General features: G+C 44.8%; 1 protein-coding gene across 7 annotated transcripts in view; it reads right to left on the bottom strand.

The window, feature by feature from the left end:
* Window positions 1-15,536, bottom strand: part of LOC311585997 (uncharacterized protein) — a 139,895-nt gene that overhangs the window by 40,735 nt on the left and 83,624 nt on the right. The window lies entirely within an intron of this gene.

Here is a 15,536-nt window from a genome sequence, read left to right on the forward strand (position 1 = left end):
TGTCTCAGGTGGCCTTCAGTACGTACCAGAATTCTGAGGAAGTAGGATGTAGTGCCAGCCACAACATGAATGTGCTCACCAGAGCTAGGACAAGGAGACAAAGAGAAAGTACCAGCATCTTTGATGTCCCTTGTACATGTAGGATGCCACCAGAAGCTGTAGCCTAGATTAAAGCTGGAACGTTTTTACCCCAAAAAGATCCAGATTAAAAAGGGGTTTCCCGGGGCCTGGAGAGACGGCTCAGAGGTTAAGAGCACTGTCTGCTCTTCCAGAGGTCCTGAGTTCAATTCCCAGCAACCACATGGTGGCTCCAATGCATCTGTAATGAGATCTGGTCTCCTCTTCTGGTGGGCAGAGAACTGTATACATTAATAAATAAATCTTAAAAAAAAGGGGGGGTTCCCACTTCAAAAGCTATCATTAGTACAAATTTCCCACAGTTCCCAACTGTTTGGGTTTTAGTTAATTCCAGCTGTTGTCAGTTTGAGTACCAAGAAAAACCATCACAACAGCCAAGACAGAAGAGCTGAGAAAGAGTTCCCCCCTGTGGCAGCAAGGAAAGCATGAGAGTCACTTCCAGAGCAATGTTTTTCCCCAGCCAACGAAGCATTGAGAGCTTATTTAGGGGGTCCAGATAGGCTCACACATAGGTTCACAGACTCCTAAGCATGCTAAGTAAAATCCTCTTCTGAATGAGCCCACTGTGTAAAAGCAGAGATATTTAGGAGCACACTCAGCTCAAAGCCATGCAGAAACATGTAAAATATAAAAATAACGGGCAGAAATGCCTCTGGAATGTTCATCTTGTACCACAAGGTCTTAGCTGAATATAAGTAACTGACCCTGGAAAGGAGATTGCATGGGGCCCGTGCTACCTGTCGGTCATGATGTGTGACCGAACAGATAGATGTACCCATGCCACAGTTCTCACATATGGAAATGACATAGAACACAGATTTAGAAAATAAAGAGGAAAAATCACTTATTAGCATTGTGGTCTCTGTTCTTAGAGGAACAGCTTTGCTGGGCTATTGTGTGTGTGCATGCATGTGTGCGTGTGCGCGCATGTGGTGTGTGTGCGCGCATGCGTGCGTGTGCGTGTGTGTGTATGTGCGTGCATGTGTGTATGCGTGTATGTGTGTGTGTATGTGCATGCATGTGTGTGTGCGTGTGCGTGTGCATGTGCGTGTGTGTGTGTGTGTGTGTGTGTGTGTGTGTGTGTGTGTGCCCAGTAACAGCAGATGGCAGAAGGTAGGAGACCCTGGCACTGGAATTACAGCACATGGTTAGTTACTATGTGGTTTCTGGAGATGGAACCTGAGTCCTAAAGTAACAGCATCCATGGCACTTAACTGCCAATCTATCTCTCTAGTTACTTGTTAATTAAAATGTATTTTATACATTTTCTTAAAACATATTGCATTGTTTCCCCCCTTTTTTCCTCTCTCCATTATGGTTCCATGACTGACCACATTTCTTTAGATACCAATTATGGATCTCTTTGTCTGAAGTTAATTTTCTCACTTGAAGGAGAGTTCCGCTTTTTATTGAACAACAAGATGTTGGCACACAAAGGTCCTTGTACTCACAGATCTCTAGGGAAACTAGGAGTCATAAACACACAAAGGCCCTCTTTTTTTTTTTTTTTTTTTAAGATGCAAACGGAAGGTCTTAAAGCCCAGGAGAACTTTATTTTTCTATCTCTCTCACATGCTCAGTGTATGTCTGCCTTCTGTTCTCCGTGGGCCAGCCCCAGTGAAGGCCCTCTTCTTAACCAAAGAAATAAAACACTGCATTCAATCCAAAAGGCTGGGAGTAGGTTCTGTTAAGGACCTGGTAACCACTTTGCTATCTGTAGAAGCAGACCGACCTCATCTACTTTTTGCTCTAGATGCAGATCTCTCCCAAATTTCCCAGAATGATTCTCCTAGACTCTTTCTTCCCTAGAGTGTTAACCTGTCCTTAGAAGAGATGAGGTCATATATACTTTATGACTGGCTGACCTCTATTCTATTGGTCGGAGACCACGTTCAATTCTAGGCCTTTTAGCTATGGAATCCATACATGTACTTTGCATTTCTTTAAGTGTTTCTCAGCCATTCGATATTCCTTTGTTGAGAATTCTCTGTTCATCTCTGTATCCTGTTTTGTAATTGGGTCACTTGGTTTGTTGGCGTTTAATGTTTTGAGTTCTTTATATGTTTTGGATATTACCCCCCTGTCACATGTAGGATTGGTGAAGATCTTTTCCCAATCTGTAGTCTTGGGGTGTGTGTCCAATAAACCATCCATAACTAAGTGGGATTGGTGTCTGAGTGGTTTGTGTGGCTAAGCTTGGGAGCAACATTTGGAGGTTCCATCGAGGTTCCCCACTCCCTTGGACTATCCCTCAGTTTGATGAGTGAGTGCCACCAAACCAGCTCCTCCATAAGGAGGTAAGTTTTTTCTCCCTGGTTTCTGTCTTGTTTCTGGTATGGTCTAGACCCTTGGTGACTCAGAAGAAAGACGGACAGGGCATTAATTTTTAAGCTGGTTTGTGGAGGACACTGTTTCTCCATCTGGTGTAGGGGAATGGCTTCTGCTCCACCCCTTTTTAACTTGGACGGGATGATCCTCAGAGAGTCCCAAGGAGCAGCACTCTGTCTGTCTTTGATACTTGGTTTTTGTCAGTGTCTGTCCATGTCTGTCAGTTTATGTCTGTAGCGTTAATTGCTTGAATGTTGCTCTACGTTTCATACTCTGAGGAAAAGGCCAAACTTCATCTGCTGGCTGTTTGTTTACTCCTTTCCTTCCTTTTATCTCATTTCAAGGATTTTCAGGAAAAAAAAAAAAAGACAGATAAATTGAGTCAGCCAAAGCTGATAAACTAGCAAGGTGCTCCTCCCTTGAAACTACAGATAGAGAAAGCAAGAAGAGTTTTGTCTGCTTTGTCTACGTTAAGTATATAAACGTATATGGCCACTGCATGCTTGTTTCTGACTGGTCTTAAATGTATGAGTATACTATATTCTGGATATCTTGGCTATAGACTATTGCCTTATAAATTATTAGATTCGGTTAAATGTGGGGAGCCAAGACCACAGCCGGCAGGCATCTCGGACCTTGGCATAATACATTGAGTGGACCTGGGGCAGGCTGCCTTGTGACCACTTTCCCTCCTTGCCTCAGGGTACATTCCAGAAGGCTGCCTTGCGACCTCTTCCCCTCCCTCAAGGTCCTCTCCAGCTGTTCTCAGTATTCCCGAAATTACAGAGGTCTTCAGAGGACGAAACAAAGTCTATAGATGACACCTTGTGGTTCCAGATGCCTAACAATTCCACCCAGCCCCAGAACCACAGGGGCCCTTGCCCTGCCAAACTTCCTGACTTCCTGATATCTTGCGAAAACCCGCCCACCCGGATCACCGCACTCAGCCTCCTGCTTCAATGGTATGTGATTGCCTGTGAAAAAATAAAATTTGGTCAGCTTGATCAGACTCCTTGACTTGCTGTCCGTTCTTCGCGTGTCTCTTGTCCCCCATTCTGTCCCCAGGGGTCCGAGGGTCCCAGTCAAAGCTTCCCATCCAGCTCCAAGGAGGACCAACCAGTCCAGCTCTGGCCTTTCAGCCGCTTGCTTCCTCCCCTTTGTCCCCCTGTGACTCTGCTCTAGCTATATGAGGACTTGAGAGCTTGTCTGAGCTCCCCTCACAGCGCTCAGTAGGCCCCGCCCCCGCCCCGCCTCCAGCCGCCACCATCTTCCTCCTGGAAACACAGTAAGAGTAGCTATCAGTCGGTCCCATACACCTCTCTGTTTGGTTACTTCTACGCCCTGTTAGAGTTCTTCAGTCTGTTTACCTGTGATGTCAGTTGCTCACCTGCCTCGGGGACATGGCCCTGCCCAGGGCTATACAAAAGAAAAGTCCTATCTCGCCCCTCTCTCTTACTTTCTCTCTTTACTCTCTTCTTCTTACTGTGCCTGTCTCTGTCTCTCTGTCTCTCTCTCTCTCTGGGGTACCCCTCCCCCCTTTTCCTCCCTCCCTCCCCCCCCCATGCTCATTTAATAAACTCCTCTACAACATAATATCTGCTGCCTGGTACCTAATACCTTTATTACCTTATATTTATCTGCCTTAATTATTAATCATAACACTCCCTATATGCAGCTCTCCACGGCAGGTGTCTCGCAGCTTAGGTCTCCACATCTTGTGATCTCAAAATGCAACTCAGGCTTCACCCTCACAGTTTCATGCACTGAACTCTCACAGTCTCCTCAGCGGGGCGCTGCCGCTGCCCAACACAGATGGCTGGACCAGGGCTGAGCTGAAACCACAGAGGAAGAATCCATGACCTTACGTGTTGCCTTTTTCTTGTTTCCAGAACCAGCGCAATATGGGTGATCCTGTCAAGTCTGGCTTCTAAATTGGGATGGACCCTGCCACACTTGGGGCACAGGAGTGGCAGGTTTTGTATGAAGTGCCTTCCTGGCACTAGGAATCACTTCTTTCCTTAGTTGAGGAAGGCTTAGCAGGAGGGAGTGTTATCCTTAGGGCAAAGTCTTAGGCTTCCAACCCAGAGCAAGGCCCTTCTCTTTTTTTTTTTTTTAAGGCCCTTCTCTTTAGTGGTGGTAATCTCCTTGCAAATTTACACCTCTGTTTCAGCACTTGACTGTCATTTGAAACTACCTAATGTTGTTTTGCTCTACAAAGCAGACTTTGCGTTTATTTCTGTTCCACTTGTTGCTTCCCCCCCCACACACACACTGTAATCCTGAATGAATCACTAGTAATATAACCATCCAATAGATTCAATATTCCATCTGAGAAATCTGATCACTATTTTTAAATTCTGTCCTACACAGTTTCTCAGAGCATAGGCAGGATAAAAAAGATTTGGGGCCAAAATAATACACAAATGACGTCTAGCTACATTTTCCATGAAATAAACTTTCCGCTGAAATCCTATGACCTCTGCCTGCGTTATTAGCAACACTCTGTGCTAGTTCACAGGCTATTCCTCCAGCCTGTCTTTCAGGGACCTAGCAATCTCTGAAGTCATCCTCTGATACCAGGGGTGTGGCTGATAAAAAAGGACCCAGCAGCCTTTTTCTCCCTCTTCCTCTTACTCCTCCTCCTCTCTCTCTCTCCTCCTAGGCTTTTCCACTCTCTCTCTTATTCTTTCTCTTTCTCCTCTTTTTCTTTCTTTTTTTCTTTTTTCTTTTTTTTTTTTTTTTGAGACAAGGTTTCTCTATGTAACCTTGACTATGCTGGACTCACTTTGTAGATCAGGCTGGCCTCGAACTCACAGCAATCCGCCTGCTTCTGCCTCCCGAGTCCTGGGATTAAAGGCGTGCGCCACCACGCCCAGCGCTCCTCTTTTTCTTACCCTTGTGTCCTTTGTTTTATTCTCCCCATCCTCTTCCTCCCCTCCCCAGCTCATGGCTCTGTCTCAGTGTGTCTGTCTGTCTGTCTATCCACACGTCCAGTCATCCTCTACCCTTTCTCCAGGCTCTTGTTCCTCCCCCCTTCCTCTCCCCTTAAATAAACTTCCTTCCTTTATACCATATACGTTGTGTGGCAGCCTTTATTTATACATTATAACACCCTGATCTTCCTGGTTCTAGAAAAACAGTCGCTTAAGCTCCGTGCACAACTTTGCCTGCCTTTTGCCATCTCAGTTCCTAACGTTGCCCACATTCCTACAAAAGAGAACATTCCCACGTTCTGTGCAGCAGCAACACCACTTTTTGGGTACCATGTTTTGTTCTAAGTCACTGCTCTTCTGCTGTGATTGAATCCTCCAACCAAAAGCATCTCACGTAATGAACTGGTTTTTGGACAGTTATGACAGATCCCAGTCTATCAGTTAGGGGGCTAGGATAGACACTCAAGCTAGAAAATGAAGGCAGAAACCATGGACAAACATTGTTTCCTGGTTTGCTATCTGGCTTGTTCACTGTCCATGGACTCTCTTGTCCAGCCCAGGTCCACTTGCTCAGGGATTGTTCCACTCTCAGTGGAAGAGCCTTTCCACATCAATCGTCAATCAACAACAGTCTCTTACAGACATGGCCGTAGCGACCAGCCATTCTGACGGGAGCATGCCCTCAGTTGAGGCTCCTCAGATGACTGGAGACTCTGAAATATTGAGAAACTGAAGCTAGTTAGACACAGAGACAAATAATATATAAGAAAGTTAAAAAAAAAAAACACACACACACACCAAAACCAATGTGCTAACGATATAGATCACTTATGTAGAAAAATACCAAAAACCAAAAACCCAAACTTTGGTGATTGCAATAACTGGAAAATACAGAACACTTGCCAAGAAATGAGTGTTATGATTTTAAAAAATAAGAAAATAAGATGATAAGATGCCAGGCAACAGATATTATATTATATGAGATTTATTATGTGAGCATGGGGGAGCAGAAGGAAAGGGGGAGGGGTACCCCAGAGAGAGGGAGGGAGGGAGGGAGAGAGAGAGAGAGAGAGAAGAGAGGAAGAATAAGAGTGGGTAGAGGGGGGTGTGTGAGGAGGTTTGTCCTTTTATACAGCCCTGGGCAGGGCCACACCCCTGTGGCAGGTAAGCAATGACATTGCAAGGAGGCAGACTGAAGCCAAATTCCAACAATGAAGACAGACAAGCCTTTAGGATCAAGAAGGGAAAACTTAAACTGTTTCTCTGTAGAAAGTTCCCAAACCAACCAAAATTCATGGACTCATAACACAATATAGTAAAATTTCAGAAGACAGAAATGGGTGAAGGTCTATATAATTATATTATTACTGAAGTCCAGCCTTTGACCTGGTGGGGGAGGGGCGCCAGGCACGGAGGGGGGGCGGGGAGGAACTACTGAGGCAGGTGGACATAGAGTCGCAGATTGGGGTCAACAGGGAACTCAAAAGCAGTTCTAGTTAGGTTTGAACCCTTAGCAACTGAACCAGCTTCAGAGAGTTTTGAGTTTCCTGCCGGATCCTGCCAAAGCCAGTATTTTGTGAATTTCTTGTATTGCTCAACAGCAGGCAGTCTTAGTTAGACTGACAAAGGGCTCCTGGCTCCTTTACTCAAAGACCTCCAACTGGCTTGGGGTTGAGTAGGCAACTCTTTAATCTGCCTTGTCAGAGCTGCCCACTCCAGCTGAGAGAAATGGGGGAGCTGGAGAGAGGAATCTCTGCCCCTTTTTCTTTTTGAAGCTAATTCGTAGGGCAATTTCTTGGAAGCCAGGAACCTGATTGCTGGAGGTGAAGAAAAAAAGGATTCCTGGCAGTTTGTCGTTCAGCACCCTGGACAGAGCACACCCGGTCTTTGGGACCGGCTTAGTGCGACGATTATTCTCTGGAGGCTGGAACAATCAAAGTTAATTGCTGGGAGCGTCAAAGCCTCTGGTGGAGGCTTGAGGCCCGTTAACCCTTTGTGAACCAAAGAGAAAAGAAAGGAGAAAAAGAAAGCGCTCTCGCTTGCTCTCTCTCTCTCTCTCTCTCTCTCTCTCTCTCTCTCTCTCTCTCTCTCTCTCTCTCTCTCTCTCTCACACACACACACACACACACACACACACACTCAAAAGATGGATGAAACTGAAATACCCAAATCATGAAAGTTCACAGACTACCAGAGACCAGTCAGATGCAATGGACACAGGGTCTTTTTCATTTATCTTGCTCCAGAGCAAGAACCATCCGTTCCCCAGAGGTTGAGGAAGGTGGGCGGCCTTGATTCCTTAGAATACAAGGTTTTTATTTTATTTATTTTTTAATTTGTAAAAATTTTTTATTAATTTATTCTTGTTACATCTCAATGGTCATCCTATCCCTTGTATCCTCCCATTCTTCCCTCCCTCCCATTTTCCCCTTACTCCCCTCCCCTATGACTGTGCCTGAGGGGGACTTCCTCCCCCTTTATATGCTCATAGTGTATCAAGTCTCTTCTTGGTAGCCTGCTATCCTTCCTCTGAGTGCCACCAGGTCTCCCCCTCCAGGGGACATGGCCAAATATGGGGCACCAGAGTACATGTGAAAGTCATACCCCACTCCCACAAGCGGGACTTTCCCAGCCTTGGCATAGGGGAAGTTGGCCTTAATTGATAAAGTACAGGCCAGAGGAGCTTTGAGTCAAGCTGCTGGAGGACTTTTATCTAGACATTTCATCTGCTGTAGCAGTTACACTGCAGGGGGCCGGGGGTGGTCTCCCACACAACTGGGGAAGGGGAAGCTGGCCCTAATCTGACAAGGTGAGCTTTTGTTTGGCTCTCAGGGAAGTTTTGGTTTATATATGTGTGAACATGTTTTTGTTTTAATCCCAGGAGTGGGCTGAGGGGCTGTTCCAGTTTGTCCACAGCTAATAGCTGTTTCATGAGAGGGCGTGTTATCTTTGTCAGCTGGGAACTGCCTCGTGCAGGGGCGTGGTCTTTGTCTGTGGAGATAAAAGCCAGACCCAGAGAGAGACTAGGTGCTGCAGGAAAGAAGGCTGCTGGCATTCCCCACCCCCATCCCCGCTGCCCTTGGTTACTATTGATACAGTGTGACAAGAAGTCAGAGATATCCTGGAAACAAGGATTGGACTTGTCCCAAGAAACCTGATGACCCAAAACAGCAGGAAGTAGCTAAGGAAAACTACACTCACTCTCCCCATAACCTTCTTTCTTTCCTACCTGGTGTTGGGTTGTTGGAAAGGATTGAGGTGGAATAAGGAGAAAGTGATTTAAGGAACCCAAAGTAAAAATAGATTTAAAAAATACTCTAGCAACATTCTCTCTCCCTGTCCTTGATAGGTGGGTTAGAAGGGAGATTGAAGTGTTTAAGTACCCTAAATAAAGTAGGTTTTGAAAAATCTAAGCCTGCCTCCCAGGAGTGGTATAGCTAGGTCTTGAGGTAGAGCTATTCCCAATTTTCTGTGAAAATGCCAAAATGTACACGTTTCCACTTCCACTGCGAATGGTGGGGCACACCTTTAATCCCAGCACTCGGGAGGCAGAGGCAGGCGAATCGCTGTGAGTTCGAGGCCAGCTTGGTCTATTTACATTCTTTCTAAACATCCCATGCCCTCTCACATGTCTGTTTGCAGCAGAAACAGCACATGTCCTCCCACAAGAGAGTTTGCAGAAAAACATCACGTGGCACAACTGAGTTTTTAAAGAAACCAGAAACTTCCCCTTCATAGGGCACATACCCAAAGGATGCTCCACCATACAAGGTCATTTGCTCAACTATGTTCACAGCAGCTTTATTTGTGATAGCCAGAGACTGGAAACAACCTGGATGTCCCTCAACTGAAGAATGGATAAAGAAATTGTGGGACATTTACACAATGGAATACAACTCAGCTATTAAAAACAAGGAAATCAAGAAATTTGCAGGCAAATGGATGGAACTAGAAAAGACCATCCCGAGTGAAGTAACGCAGACCCAGAATGACACATATGGTATGTATCTGCTTATATAATACAGGATTACCATACTACAGCCCACAGTCCCAAAGAAGCTAAATAACAAGGAAAGCTCAAGGGAGGTTGCTTGAATCCAATTCAGAAGGGAAAATAGAATAGACATTGCAAGTAGGTGAAGGAGGAACTGAGTGGGAGAGTGTAGGGGACAGGCTACATAGCCAATGTTCAGCCATCTTGTCGGAGCCTAGGTTCCTATTTCGCCATCAGTCTGCCATTTACCAGACACCAGCTGACCCTGTCGTGGTTCAGCAGTTAGACTAAAGATTTAGACGGAGCCACCCTGTTGTGGTTTAACAGTTAGATTAGATAAAGATAGCAAAATATTCGGTGTGGCAGGATGTTGTGACCTGCTTGGAATTCCTCACATCTTGAGATAGCCTACAGCTGGGTTGCCATAGCAATATGCTTCCCTGCCCCCTGCCTTATAAAAACTCTGTGAAATTTCTCAATAAACGGGGTTTGATCAGAATGTAGACTTGCCCCCTTCTTCGTGTCTTGTGTTCTGTCCCTATACAGAAGAATTCTCCTCCCGAGCGTTAGCTGAACCCCGGCGGGCTGGGGCAGGAGAGGTTGTTTGGAGGAGAATGAGGTTGGGGATCAGACATGGGAGACCTGGAAGAGAGAAAGGAAACTGAGGTGGTGGGGAATGGTAGGTGCTATCTTTTTTGCTTCTATTTTATTTGGGGTTCCTTAAGCCTCTACCTCCCTCCTCAGCCCCCCAACCCTTGGTAGGAGAGGAAGAAGGCTAGACAGGACTGGGGTATCCAGCAGTGCAGCAGAACCAGAAGCCTTTTTCCTCAATCTGTGTCCTTAAAGCTATCTTCCCTCTCTCTGAGCTCTGATATTTATACCCTTCCAGAGTCCTGAAAATTAAACTAGCTGCAGCTGGCAAAGGCCAATCCCTTCTCCAGGCCTCAAGAGGCTGTTATTAGCTGTGGATAAACAAAGGCAGAGTCCCATATCCTACGCTTAGGATTAAGACAAAACATGTTTACATAACACAACTGGGCTTTTTAAAAATTTAATTTTAATTCATAACAAGTTTTAAAGAAACCAAAAACTCCCACTGCAGCGCATCTCTGGGACAAGCTGCAGACCTGGGACAGGAAAGGGGAGGATATGGGGACGACTCTAGCTGAGATCCTTAGCAGAGGGGCACATGGAGGCTGAAGTCGTCACCTCCTAGTCAGGCAGAACTTCCAGTGGAGGGAGGAGTGTGAGAAAGAGTAAACTTTGTCACAGGTAAAAACAGTCTTGACAGACTTTACCCTTAGAACACCCCATAAATACCTTGTGATAGACTTAGTGGAGCCATCCTGGGCCTAGAATTCAGAAAACAGACCTGGAAACCCCACCTGGGCTATTGTTTTCCTAATTGACCCTGAACGGGAGAAGGAGACCACCCTTTCCATGTGACTGAGGGAGGTGGGGAGGAGAGAACAACAAGTTCAGGCCAGGGGAGAGCGCAGGGAGAGCAGTGACCAGGCCGGACCAACACACGGGCCAGAGAGACACCTAAAAACCCGTCCCGTAAAAAAGATACCGGAAGGTTCACTCTTCTGTCCCTTTAACCTTTTTTTTTCCTTCTTGTGTAAGCTAGTTGGGTTGTATAATAAAGTTTAATTGTTAAAAAACAGAGCCAACAGAGGAGGACATGAACCTACCCACAAAACCTTCAACCCAAAATTTACTTTTCCTAAAATACGTGCTGGGATAAAGATGGAACAGAGATTGAGGGACTGGCCAACCAATGGCTGGCCTGGCTTGAGACCCACCCCATGGGAGAGAGCCAATACCTGACACTATTAGTGATGCTCTTCTGTGCTTGCAGACTAACTAACTGTCCTCTGAGAGGCTCTTGCCCACCTCAGCAGCTGACTGAAACACACACCGAGGCCCACCCCAGCAGCTGACTGAAACACACACCGAGGCCCACCGCCAAACATTGGGCAGAGCCCAAGGAGTCTTGTAGAAGAGTGTGACAAAGGACGGAAGGACCCAGAGGGGACAAGAACTCCACAAAAAGACCAACAGAGGCAACTGACTAGCCCCAAAGGGGGCTCACAGAGACTGAAGTACCAACCAAAGAGCATGCATGGCCTGGACTTAGGCTCCTCATACATCTGTACCTGATGGGTACCTTGGTCTTTATGTGGGTCCCCCAGTGGCATGTGGGGCATGGGTTGTCTCTGACATGGACTCCATTGCCTGCTTTTGGATCACTTTCCTCTGGCTGGGCTGCTCTGTCTGGCCTCAGTGGGGGAGGATTTGCCTGGTCCGGATCTGAATTGATGTGCAGGGTAGGTTGGTGCAGGTTCAGGGAGCCTTTTCTGTGGAGAAAGGGGAGGAGGGAAAGGAGGAAGGCGGTAGGAGAGTGAGGCAGGGAGGGGCTGGGATCAGTATGTAAAGTGAAAAAAATAAAAATTTCAATATAATGAGAAGAAAACAAAAGAGGAGAATATAGGAATATCATATAGAAAATATTTAGAAATAATAGGAGAAAATGATAAATTACTAAATCTGTTCTTAAACTATGAAACCATTGTCATTCTCAAATGTTTTTAATTCACTGGTATAGAATTCTGCATCTTGATACAGAAATAAGGTTATTTTTGACATATGGGTATAGAATTTTATGTATTGATTCAAATTTAAGATTGTTTTTGATACACATATGTATGCGTGTTTCTACTGCGGTATGAGGTATTGGACCCACACAACTCATTTACATATATAAGGTCTACTTCCAGTTCTTTTAAAAGCTTCGATTACGAACCATTTAGGATAATTAACTTATACAAGTTAATGGTTAATTACTAAGACTCATGGTCGCGTCAGATACTAGACTAGTTTATCACAGAAATATACATCCTAGGTTGAACAGATGGTAAATATCACAAGCAACATTTGCCTATTCAGAGTTTATATATATATATATATATATATATATATATATATATATATATGATAGATCTGATCATACACTATGTTAATATAAATTTAAATACATAAATGGTCCTCAAAAACTTCAGAGACCTACAGAACATGGCATTTAAAGATTTTTTTTTTTTATTACTTTACAGCTTTATTGACTTGAGACTTGTCAGTTCCTAGAAACACCACCAACCTACCTCAATGAAGATGACAGGCATCATAAAATCTCCTTTTTGTAGATAGATTCGTTAATGGCAAACTAGCTACTGGGCAAAAATGTCCCAGCTATCTCTACAGACAATATGCTATCCACAGTGGACAAGACTTGGACGCAGGCTGAGTTGCCTGCCAAGCTCTGCCATGACAGGGCAAGCAAGCCCTTCATGGTTCCTGATTCACAAATATGTCTACCAGATATACTGGGCCTGAAGACTGAAGACGATGCTCCAGTGTTACAGGGATGGTGATACCTGCAGAAGGTCCTTTATTGTACAGCGTTGTTTTCAGCTCTCCTGGGTTGTTGTTTTTTCCCTATGAAGTCGAGAATTGCTCTTTCAAGGTCTGTAAAGAATTATTTCCTAATTTTGGTGGAAATTGCTTCGAATCTGCAGATAGCTTTTGGTAAGATGTCTATTTTTACTATACTAATCCTACTGATCCATGTGCATGGGAGATCTTTTCACCTTTTGATATCTTCTTCAATTTCACTCTTCAGAGACTTGAATTTCTTCTCATACCAGTCTTTTACTTGCTTGGTTAGAGTTACACCAAGATGATTTATATTATTTGTGACTATTGTGAAGGGTGTTATATCCTGAATTCCTTTCTCAGCCTGTTTACCGCTTATAAAAAGAGGGCTACTGTTTTTTGTTGTTGTTGTTGTTGTTGTTGTTGCTAGTTTTTTATCCAGCCACTTTGCTGAAGGTGTTTATCATCTGTAATATTTCTGTGGTAGAATTTTGGGCATCATGTATGTATATACTATGATATAATCTGCAAAGAGTGATACATTGGCCCTTTCCTTTCTAATTTATATTCCCTTGATCTCTTTTAGTTGTCTTATTGCTCTAGCTAGAATTCCCAGTACTATATTGAGGAATTATGGAGAGAGTGGGCAGCCTTGTCTTTTCCCTGAATTTAGTGGAATTGCTTTAAGTTTCTGAGCATCTAATTTGATGCTGGCGGTTGGCTTGCTGTATATTGTCTTTATTGTGTTTACGTATGTACCTTGTATCTCTGATCTCTCCAAGACTTTTAACATGAAGGGGCTTTGGATTTTGTCAAAGGCTTTTTTAGCATCTAATATGATGATCACGTGGGTTTTTTTTTTCTTTCAGTTTGTTTATATGGTGGAGTACATTGATGGATTTTTTTATATGTAGAACCATGTCTACATCCCTGGATTGTGGTGGGTGAATGTTTATGATATGTTCTTAGATTTGGTTTGTGAGTATTTTATTGAGTATGTTGCATCAGTGTTTGCTGGAGGTTGGTCTGATATATTTGATGCTAATTACTGCTTGCTGTCTCTGTCATCCACCTGTACCTTGCCTAAGAGTCTAACCTGTTTGATCAATAAAAGGCTATCTCACCTGGGCAGGGCAAATGGTATAGGCGTGGCTAAGGTTCCAGGGCTTGGGGAGACAGAGAGAATCTTGGGAGGAAGAGAGAGGAGAGGAGGAGAGGAGAAGAGAGGAGAAGAAGAAGGTTGCCCCATCATGGATTAGGTGGAGGAGAAGTGCATGGCCGGTGTGGATGGAGGATTTGGCTCAGATGACAATAATTAGCAATTATTTGGGATTATGGATGGGAGGCAGTTGGGGCAGGTATCCCATACCTTTCTCTTTGTCTCCTTGTCCCAGCTCTGGTGAGCAAGTTCATGTTGTTGCTGGCATTAAAGCCTACTTCCTCAGAATTCTGGTACACACTGAAGGCCACCTGAGACATCCAGACACATGGATTCAACCATTACTGGATTTTTTTGTCTTTAAGCAAAAATTCCAAACATTCAATTTTACCAATAAAGACTCAAGAGCCAGATGCTAGGGTGAAAGCCTGCTAGCTCAGAGAGGCAGAGCAAGCATCCAGCTGACCTTTCTACTCAGCCAATGTCTCAGAAGAAAAAAGCTCCTTCTCCTTCTCCATGCTGTTTTAAAAACCCTTCAAACTAAATGGCCCTCCTTTCTACTTCCTGTGCATCTCTCTATCCATCCTACGGACCTCCTCTCACTCTCAATGGTTTTTTTTTTTTTTTTTCCCCTATGTTCACTCTGTGTCGACCAGATGCTTATTCTGCCTTCTGACCTATGGATGATTTTATTTAATCCTGTTTACAGAAAACTCTTGGGTTAAATGTGTGTGCTAGGGCTGAACCACTCCACAACTAGTAACAGATTTTCCCAGTACAAAATCTGAGGCCTCACAGTGTGATGAACACTGCAACACGGATTCTTCAACTTTGCAGTGGTAGACAGTCATTGTTGGACTAGTTGGACCACAACCTGTAAGCCATTATAATAAACCCACAATCAATCCTATCAGTTCTGTTCATCTTGACAACCTTTACTGTACAGCTGTGTTCTTTTTCACCTTCCCACCAAGGAAGATGTGTCTGCTAACAATAGTCCTCCGCGGTGTTTGTCATCTGTCAACTGCTTTTCTCCCAGGCTTGTCTCATACCTACCAGGTGAAAAGTAGATGCAGTTTACCTGAACCCAGCAGGAAGCCACAAAATGAAAATCTTGTTTCCTAAAATTGCACTTTAATTGTTAATATTCTGGGCCCCCTTCCACTTGTGGGACAGATTGATAACTCCACTGTGAGTGAAGTGATGGGTTGTGTAAGCTCTCTGCCTTGATTCCAGGAGGAAGAAGGGAGCAGTGCCTACTGAGTGCCGGGAGGGGAGCTCAGGCAAGCTCTGATGTCCTGATGCGGGAGTGCAGGGTCAAACTGCCCAAGGGGGTGGAGGCGTGGGGTGGGTGGGTGGGAGGACAAGAGTTGGGGGGTGGAAGCTGAGGGGAAGGAGCAGGTTGCGGGGTGGGGAACAGACAGCTGAGAGGCCAGAGCCAGAGAGGTCGGTCCTCCCTGGGGCTGGGTGGGAAGACAGACAAGTAGGCTATTAATGCGAATCTGCATATCTGGAAAACGTCTGACCCTGGAAAGGAAGTTTTGGCCAGGAA

The sequence above is a fragment of the Acomys minous genome (genome assembly GCF_964271855.1).
Source record: "Acomys minous genome assembly, chromosome: 16".
Lineage (NCBI taxonomy): Eukaryota > Metazoa > Chordata > Mammalia > Rodentia > Muridae > Acomys > Acomys minous.